Source organism: Aquila chrysaetos, chromosome Z, assembly GCF_900496995.4.
Source record: "Aquila chrysaetos chrysaetos chromosome Z, bAquChr1.4, whole genome shotgun sequence".
In the NCBI taxonomy this organism is placed as follows: Eukaryota; Metazoa; Chordata; class Aves; order Accipitriformes; family Accipitridae; genus Aquila; species Aquila chrysaetos.
The window spans coordinates 11,949,269-11,969,131 of NC_044030.1; the positions used below are offsets into that span (position 1 = coordinate 11,949,269).

Genomic DNA, 19,863 nt, shown 5'->3' on the forward strand with positions numbered 1-19,863 from the left:
AGTGTCATCAGCTTTGTCAATCCATATGTCCCAGGGATGTTTTTACTGGATCAAATCTTAAGTGCACATTAACTAGATCAAATTCTTAAATGTACATCTGAGATCTGAAGCGACGAATGGGACACCAACTTTCATTAACCAAATGAAACTGTAATTCATTGATGTAAGCTGAAAGTTTCCATGAATTCCAGCTATCCATAGACACATGATCTCTGAAAGATTGTCTAATGCTCAGCCTAGTCTGTATATGAATGTGTGTGAATGAGCAAGAAAAATTTTAGTATTCTCTTTGCAAATTTTGCTTTGTTTTTTAATAAAGCTTGTAATTGTCAGGTTGTGCTTTGAAAAGAGTATCACAAAAAGATCAGTATGAATAATATCAGGGTTTCAGATCAACAGAGCAAGTGTAAAATGGCCTGGTGGAAGCTTGCAAAGATATATCGTAGCTTTCTAATAATAAAAATGTCTCACTCGTCTTAGATGTGGGACGTTGTGTGCTGGAAGACGGCCTCTTGTTACCTAACAGCAGAGCCTCCTCCAGTGAGGGCATGCCCTAAATTGCTCTTTGCAATTGAATTCATTTCCGAACAAGGCAACAAGACCCCAGGGCTGGTAGGTCAGCAACGCACAAGCTGCATCAGCTCCCAGGTGACTTCTGCTAGGAGGATCAGCATCAGCCTGTCTTGTCTGCACGTGCGAGGCAGCTGATGGGCTGCCAAACACTTTATGGAGCTCAGACAGCTCATGATTTACACAGGTTTGCATAGACAGCTAGATAACTAGCAGATGAGTTGTCTGCAGAGACCCTGCTACTGGAAGAAAAGTCTCAGGACTGAAGTTGGGCATATTTCTCTTTGTCTAAACACACAAGCATGGTCAATTCAGCTTACTTCACTTACCTGGTTTGTACTACTTAAATTTTTGCATGATATTCTTCTTTCAGCCTAATAGTGGTTTAACTTCATCCATTACCTTAATATTTCTTTAACTGACTCAATTTAAGTAAGAAACCAACCACATCTGGGGCAAAATTTGCTGAGTAATTGAGATGTGGGCCTGCTCAGTAGCTCACGGTCTGACATTAGCTCTAGGTCACTTCTCAATAGGCTTCTGAGCATCCACAACATGACAGCCTCCTGCAGGGTAGCCAAGGGAATGAAAAAATTAATGCTTATTGTCGTGGTTTCACCCCAGCCAGCAACTAAGCACCACGCAGCCGCTCACTAACTCCCCCCACACCCAGTGGGATGGGGGAGAAAATTGGGAAAAGAAGTAAAACTCGTGGGTTGAGATAAGAACAGTTTAATAGAACAGAAAAGAAGAAACTAATAATGATAATGGTAACACTAATAAAATGACAACATTAATAATAAAAGAATTGGAATGTACAAACGATGCGCAGTGCAATTGCTCACCACCTGCCGACGGACACCTAGTTAGTCCCCAAGTGGCAATCCCTGCCCCCACTCCCCCCCCGTTCCTATACTAGACGTGACATCACACGGTATGGAATACCCCGTTGGCCAGTTTGGGTCAGCTGCCCTGGCTGTGTCCTGTGCCAACTTCTTGTGCCCCTCCAGCTTTCTCGCTGGCTGGGCTTGAGAAGCTGAAAAATCCTTGACTTTAGACTAAACACTACTTAGCAACAACTGAAAACATCAGTGTGTTATCAACAATCTTTGCATACTGAACTCAAAACATAGCACTGCACCAGCTACTAGGAAGACAGTTAACTCTATCCCAGCTGAAACCAGGACAGTTATTTATCCTATTTTAAATAACCATCTCATGTTGTAAACAAACTAATAAACATACCTTAGCCAGACGTGCAGCATTTATAAATCAGTATAATCAGCTCTGTTCCTCTGATAAAGTCAGTTGGTGTATATTGATTTGCATCTTCCACTGATCAGACCTGCCTGCGTGAGATTAACCCCTTGAAATTATCTTGTCATTGAAAAGTGAATTTGGCCTATTTCTCTACAGCACTGGGTAGCTTTTAATAGGAAATATCAACCCAGCACTCTGGGTGCTTTTGGACAATGGGTTTCATTATGGAAGTTCCCATAATAATTTTTCCAGGAATAAGCTTTTTTTTTCAGGCTGGATAAATTCCAGCTCAAGTAATTACACTCTGCCTTCCTCAATTCCCCCAAAGGTCCAATTAATTCAGGCATTCTTAGCATAAAATTGTTACATGCTGCTACTGTACATGGCTGAACAGCTGTTGTACTTCCCCCCCAACGACGAACACATCTCAGCGGTGCGTGAACTGATTCCCTTACCTCACTCTGCTGTGGTGTGCCTGAATGATTTCAATGCTCGCAGTCCTCCAAGAAAAAGCACATTGGTTACACATATTTTTGTCATGGTCTTCCTAGTCCTGCTGCTTTTGCTTGTCCTTTCTCATTCAGAACAGGAGATGGGAAGAGGCAAAAAGTCCTGCTGGTTAAACTCGCTTCTGGATCTTGAACCACCATAGGTGGGGAAGTTCTCAGAGCAAAAGGTGGCATGTTACCAGAGGTGCCGGGCATACTGGGAGGCTTTACTCACATGGCACATGTTGTTCTGAGTACCTGAGAGGGCACCCGCTACTGAAGTAATTAGTTATGTCCAGGTTGCTTAACAGACACGTTACACCGATGGGTTAGCTGTTGTCCATCTATAGTGAGAAAGGGTTTAAAAAACCCAGAGAGTTAGTGGACATGAGAAGCTTACAGCTGCAGTAGTGCCTGTTCTGCTTTTTCTTTTGAAAGTGTTTTTTACCTCTTTTTTTTTGGCCAGGTCTCGGTGAGATTGTTGCAGCAGGAGCGCACTGCTTTAATGCCCACCGGTTCCCCACTCTAATGATCTGATGCAACTCCCATAGTTTGTAAAATCAGCTGCAGTGCTCATGCCTGACCCTTGTTGGCAGACCAGAGGAGCTGTCCCAGCAGGGACTCAGAGCTTGTGAGTGGAGAGCTTTCCAGGCCTTGCCCAGCTTTGGAAAGCTCACCCCTGTCATAACCACTTTGGTAGCAAGGCTGTTTTAACATCAGAGTTGAAAGGCACAGCCTCTTGCTTTTGTTAGTTTGAACAGCTGAAAAGCAATGTGCTGCCCAAAGGTAACCCCAAGGCTGCACCAGGTGCCTGGTGGGACCTCTGCACCTCTGGGGCAGCAGCTCACGGCAGGAGGGCTGCAACGAGAGAGGGTCTTGAGAAAATAAAGCTGAGCATGAGAAGGATCAGATGGGGGAAGTTTCTCTACCATGTGCTTCGCTATTTGACCTTCAGAGATCCTTTTGCACACGCTGTAGGATTTCCAGTTGTGCATGTCAACCCCCAGCATCTGCACGCAGGTCTGCAAGACACAGTGGGGGCAATTTGCTCTGTGGAGCTGCAGTAGGTCAGGATAATCCACACTTCTGTCACTTCTATGCCTCCAGATGCCTTTATCTTTCAGCCCACATGGGGCTCAGTTCACCTTCTTGCATTTCTCGAGGGATAGGATTTCAGCTGGCAGCTTCTGGGTCAGGCTGTCTTCAGCAGGTGGAGCGGCTCTGGGAGGGACATGGTTCCATGCAGGGCATCCTGCGTCAGTCTGTCTCTGATGTCCGTTGGGGTCTCACTCAGTGCCGGTTTACAGCTTCCTTCCTGTACGGCTGGCAAGGGTAGCCGTCATCCTACTGGACCCCTCTTCCGACGGTGACACTGACGTCCTCCGGCCACAGCACGAAGCGCTGGGCACGGGCTGCAGCCACGGAAGTGGCCACCGGAGAGTCTGCCTTTCCTGCGTGTGCTGCTGGCATTAGCCAGCTCACGTTTCATCTGAGCTACGTCTGGAAGTGGACATATGCAGCACACGTCCTTCCTGGGGACAGGCTGTCGGCCCTGAGACTTTGCTTCCTCCAAGCCTGTTGGCTTTCAAAGCGTGACATGGAGCCACTGACCCAAGGGTAGAGAGCTAGTTAAAGCCGTTAGGAAAACAGGTTTCATTTCACGCATGTAACTAGGCAAATTGACTCTCTCCAGAGTTCCTTACGCATAAAAGTGGAACCATACCATCTTTTTCTTCATCTGCCTGTCTTCATAAACACACCTGCATGGCACTTATGGTACCATGATGTTGCAAAGTCAAAATGTTTATGATTTCTTGGTGCTAGGGGTGTGGTCTGTTTGCTCTTGGAGAGCTTTGCCTCAGCACTCACAAAGTACGAGACCAGCACTTCTCAGGGCCAGGAGCGCATTTCCTTGCCAGGAGGAAAGTTGGCCAGGTTGAAGTTTGGCTGTCTGCACGCACCCATGTTCAGGTCCTGGTCAGGCCCTTTGCTGATAGCAGTGGTTGTGAAGGAAGCTGGAAGGAAGGACCTGCTCCTCCTTTCCTTGGGGAGATGCTTTAAAGCTGAGCTTTACTGCTGCCCTCCCCCCACCGCACTGCATTATGGCAGCAAGCAGATACATATCTGCCCAGTCTCGTACCTCCTCGATCCCAATTCTGACCCTGACCTCTACCTGTGACTCCAGCCCTGACCCACACTTGCTACTCTGCATGCTGGCACCTGCTAAGGAGGTCCCTGCTTCTGCTGGCCCTGCTATTGCACCCTGGTACCTGCTCACCCCCCTTTGCAGGGAGGCTGGCTCTCGCTGCTCCCTGACGCCTGTTTCTTCCCCACTTGATCCATAGGTTTGATTTCTGTCCATGCAGACTCCCAGAGTCTCATGGAAGTTTGTCCTTGTGGGGGCAACTCCAAGAGCCCTCAGCATCCTGTGACTTTTACCATGTCTCTCTCTGTGACAGGCTGTCGTGGTTTAATCCCAGCCAGCAACTAAGCCCCACATGGCCACTCACTCAGTCTCCCCTGCTGGGATGAGGAAGAGAATCAGAAGGGTAAAAGTGAGAAAATTCGTGGGTTGAGATAAAGACAGTTTAATAGGGAAAGGAAAGCTTCACACACAAGCAAAGCAAAGCAAGGAATTCATTCACCACTTCCCATCAGCAGGCAGGTGTTCAGCTATCTCCAGGAAAGCAGGGCTCCATCACATGTAACAGTTACTTGGGAAGACAAACACCATAACTTTCAACATCCCCCCCTTCCTTCTTCTTCCCCCAGCTTTATATGCTGAGCATGATGTCATATAGTCTGGAATATCCCTTTGGTCAGTTGGGGTCAGCTGTCCCGGCTGTGTCCCCCCCCAACTCCTTGTGCACCCCCAGCCTACTCGCTGGTGGGGTGGGCTGAGAAGCAGAAAAGGCCTTGACTGTGTAAGCACTGCTCAGCAATAACAAAAACATTCCTGTATTATTGGCACTGTTTTCAGTGCAAATGCAAAACATAGCACTATACTAGCTACTATGGAGAAAATTAACTGTATCCCAGCCAAAACCAGCACATAGGCTGACCTTTTCACCTCACTGTTAGATGCCTGCATAAATGATGACGAAATTTTGCACATGACTTCAAACCTTTTTGGAGGGGGTGCCCCACCTGAGCCGAGTTGCTGGTCTTACCTAGTACCTCCAAAAGGGTGTGCATCTCATTAAAGGAGGGCTGTGAGGCTATGCCTGCTGGGCTCCTCCGCACACCAGCACCTGCCCCAGCACGGGTAGCAGCTGGGGTCTTCTTCTGCAAAGGAGAAAGGGGCATAAGGAGCTGATGCTGCAGTATCCTGGTGCATGGGGTTGATGCCAGGGGCTGGCAGCTCTCTGGCCGCATAAGTTGGATGGTGCCCAGAGGAGCTACTGAGAGCTTAGTTTTGGGTTACGGGCTGCTCAGCTAGAGCTTCATCTACTCTTTACCTTGTGCCAGACAGGGAATCCCTGTTGGGAGCAGACACTGGAACCAGTCTTTCCCCCTAGGCCAACTGTGTGGGGATATAAAATTGCCATTTTCAGGATGACCTCCCCCCCTCTGTGCAACAGCCACAAGAGTCCAGTGGAGGTGCAGCTCCCCTCATCCTCTTTCTCAGCTTTCCCACTCTTTTGTCTCAGTTTTTTTCATCCTTCTGTCCTCTTCTCCTTAGCATCTGCATGACACAGATCCATATGGCTTTAAAAGAATATCATTGACCTGCAGCACTACAGAAGGCTGATGCTTTCTTAAAAACGTGCCACTTTCTATTTTTATCCTCTCTGAACTACAGGCACCTCAGACCAAGCTGAGGAGGTCTGACCCGCTGCTGTGTACTGATCTTGGCTGTTGTGTCCCTGCACAAGTCTTATCCTGCCACTGCTTCAGAGATGGCTTGGACTCCAGGTTGTGTCTGTTCAGACTGTGGCCCCACTACAAACTTGTAACAATGCTGTTTCTAAAATGGATAGGAGGAAACTTGCATTTTCAGATATGCATATGCAAATAGGATGCCGGGAAATTTAAGGACAGTATGGGGTTTTGTTCTGTTTCTGCATTTCAAATTCCATTCTTCCCCCACCCTCATCTATTTTTTCTCCTTCTGCTTTCACAAATGCCTCAAGAAGTGAGATCCCTTGCTTTACGACAGTATGAATTTGGTGTGGTACAACATAAGCGTGCTTGTGCTCCCCTCCCGGTGCATTGTAAGTTTGTCTTGTTCGCATGACTTTTTTAAGCAACAGCCTGATAATAGTTTGTATCATAAGAAAAAAAAAAGACTCTCCATCTTTGCCTCTCTCAATCTAGATTGTATTTTCCTTATTTAATGGCTGGATAAGCAAATATTTACTGCATTTATTTCAGGTGGTTGCTTTTCTGCTCAATGATAATGTTAGCCTTTCATGTAGTACTTTGGCATATAAATTTGGCTGGGGGGGCTGTAGTTTGTTCTATCTTGCAGGCCGATTGCAAACCTTCTTGGCATTTACCAGCCATTGTGCTGGCAGCCAGTTTAATGACGTCTGTTGTAGGCACTGAAGGTCCAGCACTTCCAATGCGAAGCACATGGGGCTTCAAAGCTATTTGTAAACCGCATTGTTGTGAATGTCAAAATAAGTTATTTTTGCCTGAGAATTAAAAAAAGTCTAACACTGTGGGATCCAGCTGGACACCTAACTTTCCAAAATCCAGGAATTCTAAAGTTAAAATTTGAAATGAAATAAAAATTGAAGTTTGAAACCTTCTTAAGTCCCCACATGTCACCTTGAAAGACCTTCTTAGCTTCTCAAATGTTTAAAGCTCAAAGCCTGTGGATTGTACTGGTATGACTGAAAAACTCATTTTTTGCAGCAGTTTTTTTCTTGGGTGTTCAAATTCTGAGGCAGAGGAACATAAGGCATAGAACGAGATTTGGGCATTTACTATATTCTCCAGTGAAAATCACTTACATAACTTAAACGTATATAATCAATGCAGTTCGTGCCTTGCAGCGTCAGCCTGACTCTGAGAACTTGCCACAGTTGCAGAACATGCTGGCTCCCCAAACTGCGCTGTTCCAAATTAGCTGTTTAGATGTCTAAAGTATATTTCCTTTAAAAAACCCAAACAAACAAACAAACAAAAAAATAATTGGGCAGGTGGCAGATCTCTGCTGCTTACCTGGAGATACTCTGTGCTGATAGAGAGCTGCGGTTGGAGTGGGACGTCATAATTTACTGCAATTTATTTCTGTCATGGTATAACCGTTCACAGATAGGTAAGAAAAGGCCTTATTTTTTTCTTTCTCCAGCTGAAATGTAATGAGGTGACATATACCAAAATCTGCATTTCCACTGCATACAAGGAGTGGGGGGGGGAGCCCCAAAAGCTTTGCTGTGCACAGGGCTCAACTGTCATGGAAGCGAGAGAGAGGATGCGAGTGGCCACACACCTTTGTTATTCTCTACCTTGTGGTCTCTGCTGGACCCTGGTGCATCCTCTTTATAAGGAGCTGCTATTACAGTAGGGTGTCACTTCAATCCCTGTTCACAGGTGTTATTTCACTGTTGCTGGTTGGGCTTTTTTGCTGTGAGGTAATCAAGACATAAAGACAGATAATTTTAGGATGACTCTGGCTAAGGCTTCTGGTAAACCATTGTGCCCTTTGTATTTCTGTTCAAATTTCCATGTGAATTCTTCCGTTCAGAGTTCTGCTCTTGCCTCAGGATCTTACTCCAGTTCCTGCAGTCCCAGGGATGGGACGCTTCTTCTGACTTCACCCCACCAGGGAAAGCATGGGTGTCTCAGTGGTGTTCACGCCTGCCATGCATCTCCTATTCCAAGGCCCTCTGTTTCTGCACTTAGGGCTATGCACTCTGAACGCATTGCATTCAAGCACCTGACGCTGCCCAGGATCACACACAGAGATGCCTTGTAAGTTGCCAAATGCCTCTGAGAGGGTATTTCAAGGAACCTTGTAAGTACCATCCTGCTAGCATCTCTCTCTGAGCAGTATGGAGTCATCGCTGGTTTTATTTCTCTTCTTCTGAGGCACTAGGCACAGTCATTGTGTGGATTGGCTGGACGCTGAGATGTTGTGACCTAAAAGGACAATCTGCATGAAATTCTTGGAAGGTGAAAAGTTCTATATGCGTGGTTTTACCTATTAGTGAGTGTGGAAGGTTTTCACTCCTGTCCTTGCCTTTCTCTGAAAGCATGTGATTTAATTTCTTCCCCTTACCAGGTTAGTTGCTCTTGCTGTCTCCTCCTTCCCTTCCTGCTTTTGCATATGCTCCTGCTCCTGATGCAGCTTGTGTCTACTTTATACAGTCCCTGCTGTCTTGCAATTCAAAACTGCCTTCGGTCTTGAGCAGAGCACAATCAAAAGCAAAGCACATCGTGGCCACAGAGCAATATTGCCTCATGCAGCAGCTTTGAAATAACAACCCCGGTTTCTCACTTTGCTTAACAGCTTCTGTTTCAGACCCATTTGACCCAGTTTTTCCAGGGCGTGAGAACTCATTGCCTGCTTTACTTGGTGTCTGCTGTATGGCTCACTCTGTTCAGGATTTCCGCTTGACCTTTCCAGTTTCCACAGCTTCTCTGTGATCAGCCAACCAAAGGGCAGGTGTTGAATATGTTTAAGGCAGCAGGTTGCTAATGTGGGCACTGTTTAGCCAGTGCATGCGCATTTCTACAGCAGCATGAGGAATGACAGGAGGATGTACATCTTGCTGATAGAAGGCAGCTGATCTCAGAGAGCCTGAAGGATTTGCACAGGAGAGCCAGTGCCAGGGAATATTAAATATTACTCCATGTCCAGAAATAAAACTCTGCAGATACTATCATGCTGAAAGGTATTTGTCTGTATCTTCCCTTCCGGTTGTTACCCAGAGAACTCCTCAAGGCCAGCATGTAATTTTGCAAACATTCAATCCCTTCTGTAACTGCCTGCATTCTGTACACATCTTGTCTTTTTGATTGTGATGCTGGTTTAGACTGTATACGTCCTTTCATGTCCAGCAGACCGAACCTGTGTGGTTTTGCTTAGAGAACAATAATTTTTAAAGTTAAAGAATAACTCTATTTCTAAATCCATTTCATTTTATCTTTTCCCCCGCAGAACATGATTATTTATAAAGGTAAAATAGCTCACTAGATTCTAGGAACTGGGTGGCTTAAGGGAGCAGTTATAGAAGTGAAAGCTTTACTTTCCAAGTTGCTGACTCAATTCCCATTCACATATTAGTGAGCAATGTTGCCATCTGACAGCTGCCTGCAGCTCCCATCAAAATGAGATGGTGGTTCAAGTCCAGTCCTCAAGGCTGAAGGGAAACCAAAGGAAAACAAAACAAAACAAGCCCCTCTAATTTGTCCTGCAGTTTGGGACCCTGTGGGCACCCTCGGATGAGTGCCAAGAACAGAGATGGGAGACGCACACGTGGCGATCTCTACCTGGAGACCATCCTTATTGCAGTGAATGAACTCACCCCATCCTTTGCAGGTCAGGATGCTACTCATCTTCCAAGGTGCTTCTCAGCAGGGGTGACCTGATGAGCCAAATGGTAATCTTAAAATGTGGGGGGTGCTGGGTGGTTTTAGTTAGCTTAGAGATGTGTACTGGTGGCTCAATTTTCTTTGAAAAAGACTCATGTTTAAAGAAGTCTATAATTTCTGCAAAAATGCATTAGTTTGGCATTCCTGAAAGTCCTTGCATCTTCCAAGTGTAACACACTTCAAGGCTTTGCAGGAATAAGGAAGCAAAATTTGACCTCTTAGATGCATCAGCTCCTATGTTTGCAGAGGCAATACCAGATTTGTAGATCGATAGTGCTAATGTGGTGCCATTATAAGCCCACATGTGCTGCCTTCAGAGCTTGCCTGTAATCAGAATATTGCTGATTTCATACCTTGATTTCAAGTTACTAAAAAGGTGCATAGGCCCTCTAGGAGATAAGAAGATTGGAAAGGAAAGATTGGAATGGGCAACACAGGGAAAATAACCAGCAATGTCTGAGTTCAGGAAACAGAAACTCCCCTGGGGAAACATCTTTTCAATCACTTATAGTTACAGCTGCCCACTGATAACCCCAGGGCCAGGGTGAGACATTAGATTAAGCCCATCAGATGCGCTGGATTGCACAACCTGGCTGATTTAATTAGTTGCTTCAATACGTATTTACAACTGATGTGAATTAATCTCTTCACTGCATGACTGGATCTCATTGTTAGAAGTCATGTTGCCTGGTCTGGCAGACTGTGCAGCCTGGAACATCAGCTCAGCAAGCAAGGTTAAGCCATTGGAAAGCACCTTTTCTTAAGCAGAGATGTTGTTCTACCTGTTACTTAAATACTAATACATTCATTCTTTCTCTAATTCATGAGGGTGTATGGGGATGCTGCCCAGTCTTCAGAGACAAAGAAAATCTGAGTTTGTTACAGTGTTGGTCTCCTCTGGGTGAAAAAAACAGAACAGAAAAACCCACCACACATGGAGTTTGCCCATCTCCTCACTCCTGTGTGCTCAGAAGTTTTATTTAGAGACACAAAATTCACATGCCAGCTGTCCCTTGCGAATGGTTAGTGGCAAATGCAACTCACCGCAGATAAGCACTCCTGATATTTCCTTCTTATGCTAGCTCTGTCCTTACACAGGAAAAGCCAAACATGGCACCTTTCGTGTGCACAGGAGGTTTTGGGATCAGAGGGATCTGCAGTCAGTGTTGGTAAGGAGAGGTGTGGGACGAGACCAGGAAGCTAAGGACATGCCTTGTTGTTCAACTTACAGTCCTGCTATAGCATCAGCAGACCCTGATGAAAGGGTAAAAAAAGCAAGGGGTTGAATTCCGCACTGTCAGTTCAGACTCTGTTCAGGAAACTGAACATGTTTTATAAATATGCCTGTGTAGGTACTTTAACATGTTGGAATATGTTGGGCTTGGTTAGTGCTAAAAAATACCTTCTTGATTCTTTGTTACCTTTGTTTTCATTATAAAGTAGTTGATGAGTTTGTCTTTGAACAATGAAGCTTACCTGATAATTTTGGAACATTTAGACAGTTTTGTTGCCGGTTGCCTTTTTTTAAGGTCAGTAGGAGGACACGAAGTACATTGATGCGTAACAATTAGGGTGAGTCAAGAAGGCAAACTGGAGATCTAAGTTGTTGATTATATTTCATATGTCAAATGTTCTTCTGAAAAACAAAAGGCATTAGACATGAACAGGAAAAATATCTGTACTCTCACACCATGCACAGGTTAAATTCTACGTCGGTCGCTTCCTCTTCACATATTCTGTTTAATGAAGGCCATTGTTTAAGGTTAAATAGATTAGTTTCACACATCTTGGAAGCCATGGAAAGATGAAGAGCAGCAAACAGATGAGATGCTCAGGAGAACCACACTTTCTATTTCTGGCTTTGAGGCTGCCCATCCCAGTGGCATCTCTCTGCCTTATGTTCCTTCTGAAAAAAGTAATTAATTCGAATCACTTTTTTGGTAAAACTTTTGTCTTAGAAGACATAAAACCTCCACACTGAGCCGGTGCAAGAAGTCCATGATCTTTGCCTGTCACAATATAACCCTCTTGCAGCTTCTGTACGTGCAATGGTGGGCAATTTCAGAGAGAAAAAGCACAGATTATGTCCCAAATTAACAAATGTTTTTCCACCACTGCTTAAACTGGAATCACTGATAGCATTTTGGAGTTAGCATTGCTCTGGTGTAGCAAGATCCCTTTATAACTCTTGCCCTTGGATGTCTGTACTCTCATGCAGGCATAAATGCACAAATGATTTATGCCTGATTCACATTTTTAAGGCACGCCCAAGAAATTAGAGAAGAAAGCAATAATCCATTGAGCTGCCTGCCATAAGCTAGCTGAGGCTGGCTCATGGGTGTACACCAAGACACCAGATCATCCAGTAAAAATTAGATGGCCTGGGACGTGGTGGGAAACCTAGCTGGCTAATTTAAGCTAGATAGCTAACTCTTGGATGGCTTATATTATGAGACATGATGCCTGCCTTGGTTCTCATATGTTGGCCTAATCAGTTTCATACCAGAGTAATTCAACTTATCCATGCAGGTGTGAGAGGAGAATGAGGTATTTAAATAGTTAAAGATTTGTAAACATGGAGTATAAAATAGGTGCTATCTCGTGACTTTTAATTGCTGTGTTAGCTGTGTGCTGCTTGAATGCTTCATTCAAGGCTTTTAATAGCAGTAAAAGACATCATCACCTTTGTTGAGAGTGAGATAAATATAATGACTGCTAGCTACACTGTAGAGTAAGAGTTTGTGGCCTCTGTCCTTCTTACTTGCACTTCAAAACTTTTACTTTACTATTTTCAAGGGAACATTGTGTGAACTTAGCAAAAACCTGATTTCAATTTGAGTTTTTCAATTTGAATTTGTTGGGCCCCGTTCTGTTTAATATCTTTATCGATGATTTGGATGAGGGGATCGAGTGCACCCTCAGCAAGTTTGCAGACGACACCAAGTTGGGAGGCAGGGTCGATCTGCTTGAGGGTAATGTAAGGAGGCTCTACAAAGAGATCTGGACAGGCTGGATCAATGGGCTGAGGCCAATCGTATGAAGATCAACAAGGCCAAGTGCCGGGTCCTGCACTTGGGCCACAGCAACCCCATGCAGCGCTACAGGCCTGGGGAAGAGTGGCTGGAAAGCTGCCCGGCAGAGAAAGACCTGGGGGTGCTGGTTGACAGCCGGCTGAATATGAGCCAGCGGTGTGCCCAGGTGGCCAAGAAGGCCAACGGCATCCTGGCCTGTATCAGAAATAGTGTGGCCAGCAGGAGCAGGGAGGTGATTGTCCCCCTGTACTCGGCACTGGTGAGGCCGCACCTCGAGTGCTGTGTTCAGTTTTGGGCCCCTCACTACGGGAAAGACATTGAGGTGCTGGAGCGTGTCCAGAGGAGGACAACCAAGCTGGTGAAGGGTCTAGAGCACAAGTCTTATGAGGAGCAGCTGGGGGAGCTGGGGCTGTTTAGCCTGGAGAAAAGGAGGTTAAGGGGAGACTTTATCGCTCTCTACAACTACCTGAAAGGGGGTTGTAGTGAGGTGGGTGCTGGTCTCTTCTGTCAGGTGGCTGGAGATAGGACGAGAGGAAATGGCCTCAAGTTGAGGCAAGGGAGGTTTAGGTTAGATATTAGGAAAAATTTCTTTACTGAGAGAGTTGTCAGATATTGGAATAGGCTGCCCAGGGAAGCGGTTGAGTCACCATCCCTGGAAGTATTCAAAAAGCTCGTAGATGGGGTACTCCATAACATGGTTTAGTAACATGGTTTAGTGGGCATGGATGATGGTTGGACTTGATGATCTTGAAGGTCTTTTCCAACCTAAATGATTCTATGATTCTATGATTCTAAGATATGCTTACACTTATTATAAATGCAGCAAAGTAAGGAACAGGTTTTTTTCTAATTCTTTTCAAATGCGTGACTTTGTGTGTGCTCAGCTGATCATGTCAGGAAAGACAGTTAAACTTTAGCTGGTGGAGGTGGCCTCATTTTCTCAGGGGCAAGTGGTTTCAGAAGTCGCTACTGGAGCACTTTGTCCCCTGGCAGGGACGGGGAGACACGTCTGGTTTAATGCTGACCGTTCTCTGCATTCATATGCATACCATCAGTCTTACTGTTTCTTCATTTGGGCCTTTCACACAACACTAGCAGGGAAAGAAGCATTTGTTTTAGTGAAAAATGTGATTGTGAAAACATAAATTATCAGCAGGCTGCAGGCATAGGTTGCTCTCTTCTAAAACTAATTGTAACCCACTTTTATTTAGCGTTTGACATTGTCCATTTAATTCAGCACTGGAGTTTTATACAGGTTTCTAAAGCGTCACTTACAGTTTCATTATCTGACTTCAACAGCAAGAAACAACATTGGTGAGCTATGTTTAACTCAAAAGAAGCAATAAAAGAACATATGCTTATTAAGCAGTAATAGAGGAATCCTACTAAGCTATCTCTAAAATTGCTTCCCAAACTAGAAGTATGCATTCTTCAAATGAGTATTGGGTACTCTTCTCCCAGAAGGAGCCAGTTAGTATTTATCATCAACATTAATGTGGCTGAGAGAGATATGTTGGCCAACGACAGATTGCAGTATGAGCAAAGTAGTTTTGAGAGGTAGTTATGTATCTCCTCCTGTTGGATAAAGACTTCCTAATCTGAATTTATCTAAAGAAAAATTGACAGAGCAATCAATATACTTACTCACAGACTAACTGTGGGTGGATCTGGCACAGAAAACACAACCAGGAGTATATACCAAAGTCTACTGAGATCTGTGTTAAGAAATTGTGTTTTTCTGAGCTTCTATTATTTTGACAAAATTGAAAATCATATTCTTATCCATTCAAATAAAGAGTTAAGTGATCTGAGATACAATCACTTTGTAAAGCATATTAAGTTACATATCTGTACATTGACATTGTGCTAATACATATTAATATACCCTGTTGTATCTGGAAAAGTAATGAAATAGTTGTTTCTGAATTCTCAACTCTTTGCTAAAATTTGTTGTAAAACCTTTCTTTTTATCCAGAAACAAAATTCCCTGTGCAGTAGGATTTCCCCCCGCCTTTTTTTTTTTTCTTTCCTCCCCAGAAGGAAGAATTAATGGACCATTCAGAAGGAAACAATCTCTGTGAGGAAAGATGCAAATCAATCATCTGTGAGTGGCTGATGTCCTCACACAGTCACTTGTGCTGGGCAGCCTACGGGGATGGAAGAATACCCCTCTCTGCTGACCTGCTTCATCCTGAGGAAGGGAGTTTGCCATTGCCCACTGGGTGGAGTTGTCTTCCCTCCTATCCTACCCCTCAGACCAGGATTGTTCCTCTGTCAGCCTTGCCCTCCAGCATACTCCAGGCTTGGAATGAAAGGCAAGGAAAAAGTTAGAGGAAAAGTCTCACTGGGGGCAGAGAGAGCACCTGGAGAGACCAGGGACTGACAGAAATGTTAGTGGCTGTAATAACCACCTAGGATTCACAGACCACTTAAAAGGAATGCAGAACAAGCATTTGCAAAAGATGAAATTTGCTCCTTTCCCCGTGAAGTGCAGGTGAGCTGGCAGTTGTAAAAAAATCTGCAGATGTTCTTGAGGAAAAAGAAAAATTTGTCAGTGGGTTCGAGAAAATGCTTATACTGGTCTTGGGACATCAGGATGACTCTCCTGGTACAGATTGTTGGTTCAGGAGCAAAACCTACATAAGCTGTGATATAAGCTGGTCCTGCTCCACTTCTGTTGGGCACACTCCCATGAGAGCTGGATGGCACGATCATAAGCATTTGTCTCCTGGACACATGTAACGCAAAGAGCTCTTCTGCAGAAAAAGGCAGATGACTGCAGATCTCAAGGGAACAAATTTTGCCTCAGGTTTTTAAACATTAAACTCATAGCCTTTCGATCTGGGGCAGTCCACTGTGACACTACAGGGTTTTTTTCTGTTAGTCTCTACATTCCTCCCCTGCCGCCCATTTGTAGCCCACCATTCCCATCACAGCTGGGCTGTTTTAGAAGATTTTCAGAAGGCTTTAGTAAAAAGTATATGTTAACTCTTTAAAACCCTATCTGGCCTGGAAAGATGCTCTGGCATGGGACCCTCAGGCAGACTGCGGTTGCTTGCTAGCTCTCAGCTTGCTTGTGAGCACAGACAACTTTCTTATCAGCACTTCTCTCTTCAGCTCCCACTCAGGGTAACAGGCACAACTGTATTTCCCTTCACTTGTTCTTTTCACAGCAGTTCTACATAAGACTGTAAGCTCCATGGTATGTATGCTATCTTTTACAGTCCCACAAAAATTTGGCTGTCTCACTGTTACAGTTACACACGCCCCCAACACAACAGTGCTGGCAGACCTCCTTGAAGTCATTACCTGCACCGTGCTTTGGATCAAGGCCTAATGAACTGCAATTATTTGAGGAGGAGCTTATTATTAAGCTGACATCTTTATCACTAGACCAAATCCTTCAGTTCTTTACTGAGGCAAAACCCTCCCAGTTGCAGTCAGTAAAATCTGTAGGCTGTAGCTGCATGCTGCATGTCTGAAGCAAAGCATAATAGTTTAATTACCTCTTGAATTGGTATGTAACTCCTAATAGGTGCCATCTATCAGTACAGAAATGGAAACAAGGACTGAAATGTTAACATTGCTTAGTTTAGTTCTGTTGAGGTGAAATATCCAAACAGCTTTTCTCCTTGGAGAAGAGACCTCAGCATTACCAAGGCAGGGGTTGTTGATTTGAAGCCATGGACTTCCTTCTTTTAATCAGTGTAATCAGTGATGAGTAGATAATGAACAAATGCATCCAGCTGCAAATTTCACATAATATGTGGTCCACAAGCCTTTGGAACACAAATACTGTAAAAAAACAGTTTGAAGCAGGTTTGCTGCAAGCAGAGACCAGCGGAACTCTGCACGCTGTCAGGACCTCACGGCCCACTGCTATGTGCAGTACTGTGCGTTAGAGTACTAGACCTTCTTGGAGAGATACAGTACTTGGGTAAATCTCATCCCTATGGTCTGATCCTGCAAACAAGATATGGTATGTAAATTTAAGATACCCAATTAGAAGGTACCACAAAGTGATACACAAATACTGATTAGTAAATAGCAGCCCTGCAAGGATTTTAGTCTGGAGCTTGTTTGTAGCTAGACTGAATTAATTGGCTTTACATTGCAATTCTGGAAGTTCAGCATATGCTTTTCTATGTGAATAGTCCCTTTGAAATCACTGGGAACAACTATCGAGGTTGTAGCAAGCTTCATGTCTGCCACTGATCTGAAGCCCACTGCCGATGTTTACACAGAGCATGATTTTTTAAATTGCATACTTTCATTGACTTTGATAGGATTATTTGCCCCAAGTCATGGTGAGTTGTTTGTATGATCTGGGATTTAACCTCCTAAGGGAAGTCTCCTTTTCAATTCCTTCCCCTTTTCCAGCTCTACAAATTTCTCCTTGGATTAGGCATTTCTACCTGCTGTGAAATGTATTGTCCACCCACAGTTACATCTGAAAAATGACAATAGAGAAGACAGAGTGTGTTATCCTGTGCTTGAGAACCTCTGTAGAAATGTGGAGTGACAGCAGGATGACTGCAGCTGATGGCAAAAGATAAGGTATGGTTATGAAGCTGCATAGCTAGCAAATGATTTCAAAAGTTTGGGTTTGAATCTTTTTTCCTTTTGGGCTCTATTGCTGGCACTAAGCTTTTGGTTCATAATGAAAAACAATATATATTTAGTCCTAATTACAGTCTATCACTTCATTATGTTAGTAATTTTGATTACTTTGCTACTTGAATCAGCACAAGGATAGAGTCAAAATATCATTTGGAATAGAGGACTAGGAAAATAACTCTCCCAAGAAGCTAGTATGTTGGGTAAAAATATGTTGTTGTATTGGCTGTAATCAGTAACACCCAAAGTGCGAAGGAAGTAAACGCTATCCCTATCTGCTGGCAATGTTGTGCTCTCAGCTGCTGTTATCATTTCAAAATAATCCTCATCTGAGTGGAAGAGAATTCCTTTTCCTTTTCCTTGGAGTGACTGTTGTCCTCCTTCAGTGTGATGTGTGCCACAGAGGAAGAAACTAAAGGGACTTACTGCATATGTTTTTTCCATCTTACCAAGTCCAGAAATCATTTTCAGAGCAATCCCATATAGCCACAAAGCTGTACCCAGTTAAAAGATTATTGTGACATTATTATTAGAAATCGCTGCAGCAACAACTTGCTAAATGAACTGTTAAAAGCAAACCAGACTCACTGAACCACAATAAAATTCATTAAAGGCTGCTTGGGGCAACATATGGTCTTTGAAGGTCTTTATCTTTTTAACCATTCGTCTCTTCCAGCATCTGTGGCAGACCCACCTCTCTTTTTATCTCATTTGAATGTAAATAGCCATTTCAAAAACTGCCACTTCCTTTTAGTGACAAGCTTATTTGGTGGTGTGTCACTGTTAAATCGATCTGCTGACATGCAGAAATGTGAATTGAGGGAGGGGAAATGCCTTTTTACTGCATTTTACTTTTTACGTTCCTTCTCCTTTGGGAACTCTGCTTGAGTCTTTTGGGCTGTTGCTTTCCCCCCTGAACTCTGAGTACCTCTTTTGTGGTTGTTGGTCTTGAGGCTGAAGTTTCAGAGATGCTAAAACATTTTTTTCTTCAGATGACAAAAAAGGAGGTCCAAAACTGATTCCTGTAAATGGAGGACCCATAACTCGAGCCCTCTGTGCAAAATCTGAGCAGTAGCTTACCTGTGCCTCAGAGTATGTGCCAACACTGCCGTCTAGCTTCTGCAAAGGTTTTGTATGCTTTTGCTTTGCTTTAGTTGCTCACGTTCGTGTGTTAAAAAGCTTTGTGGAGCCTCCGATGGGGACTCAAGGTCATGTAGTGTTGAATTCTGTTCAGATACATGTGTTCCTTTCCACAGAAATGTTTGAAGTGGTCGCAGCATGAGATGAGTGATGGCAGATGGCTGCAGCAAACAATAGAGGAGATCTGAAGTGGCAATGCAGCAGGAGAATTCCCAGCCTGTATTTGCAGATAGGGAACTGAAACCTGTTTGTCCAAACTCCTGCGGGATTTTTGGTAGCACCACAACTCAGACAAACCAGTCCTAGGTCTGTTCAGAATTTCTAATCACAAAGCACTGGTAATGTCCTTGGACAGGGTCCTCTGTCATGTCACCCTCCTCTGGGCTGAGTGTTGTCTTCTGCTTTCCTGCATCTCTCCCTTACCCTTCTCCTTCTGTGTCTCAGACCACGCATACATCTTTTTTCCTCTTACACCACAAAATTAGTAGCTTTTGCTTCTTGTTCTGTGATGACCTGGGAGCTACTTGTAGTCTGAAGTACTGTCTTTAGGTATATATGCATTTTATGTCTGGTCACCATTGAGATTTTAAAAGATTGTTAGGTTTCCATTTACCATGAACTTGTGTGTATTTACCAAAAATCTGGTTTTATACAGCTTTTAGGTTACAGGTGGTATTGCATAAATAATAGAGATGATAAAGATAGCATGTAATTATTATTAAGCAGGCAGAGGACTCTAGAACTTGGGTAATTCCTCCATTTTCAGGCAGCATGTAATGCAGGAATGAAGCAATTATGTTCCAGCTTCCTTGCTGGTATAATTTGGGAGAAATTGATTATCATCAGTATGTTAAAGTGATTTAAAGCCAAATCCAGCCCACAGTTGCCTGGCTAATGATTTTGTTTCCATTTTTGATTGTTTTCAATAGCCTTCATTAAATAACTCAGCCGCAACATTAGCTATCCTTACATATTCTTATCAATCTTATAATTAACATGTATCCATGGGTACTGTCTCATGTTAGCAAGACAAGATTGTATTTGAAGGAGAGTCTTTTGTATGTGTTGAAGCAGCTGTTAGTGTGGCTGCATACCTTGCTGAATCAATTAATCATTTCATTAAGGAAAAGTCCTCTTAGCTATGCTAATCAAAAGCATGCTGATCATAATTTTTCCAAACAACCCCCAGAAACCTAAACAAACAAACACTT

General features: G+C 43.9%; 1 long non-coding RNA gene across 2 annotated transcripts in view; it reads left to right on the forward strand.

Annotated features, from left to right (window-relative positions):
* The window catches only part of LOC115337367, a 35,410-nt gene extending 16,290 nt beyond the window's left edge, over positions 1-19,120 (forward strand). Inside the window, exons 4-5 of one of the 2 annotated variants that reach the window (XR_003922111.2) lie at positions 14,933-17,452; positions 18,769-19,120. This is a non-coding gene — a long non-coding RNA (uncharacterized LOC115337367). Of the gene's footprint in view, positions 1-14,932; positions 18,140-18,768 lie in introns of those variants that run through there. The other variant, XR_003922110.2, reaches the window with a different exon arrangement.
* The last annotated feature ends 743 nt before the right edge of the window (positions 19,121-19,863 follow it).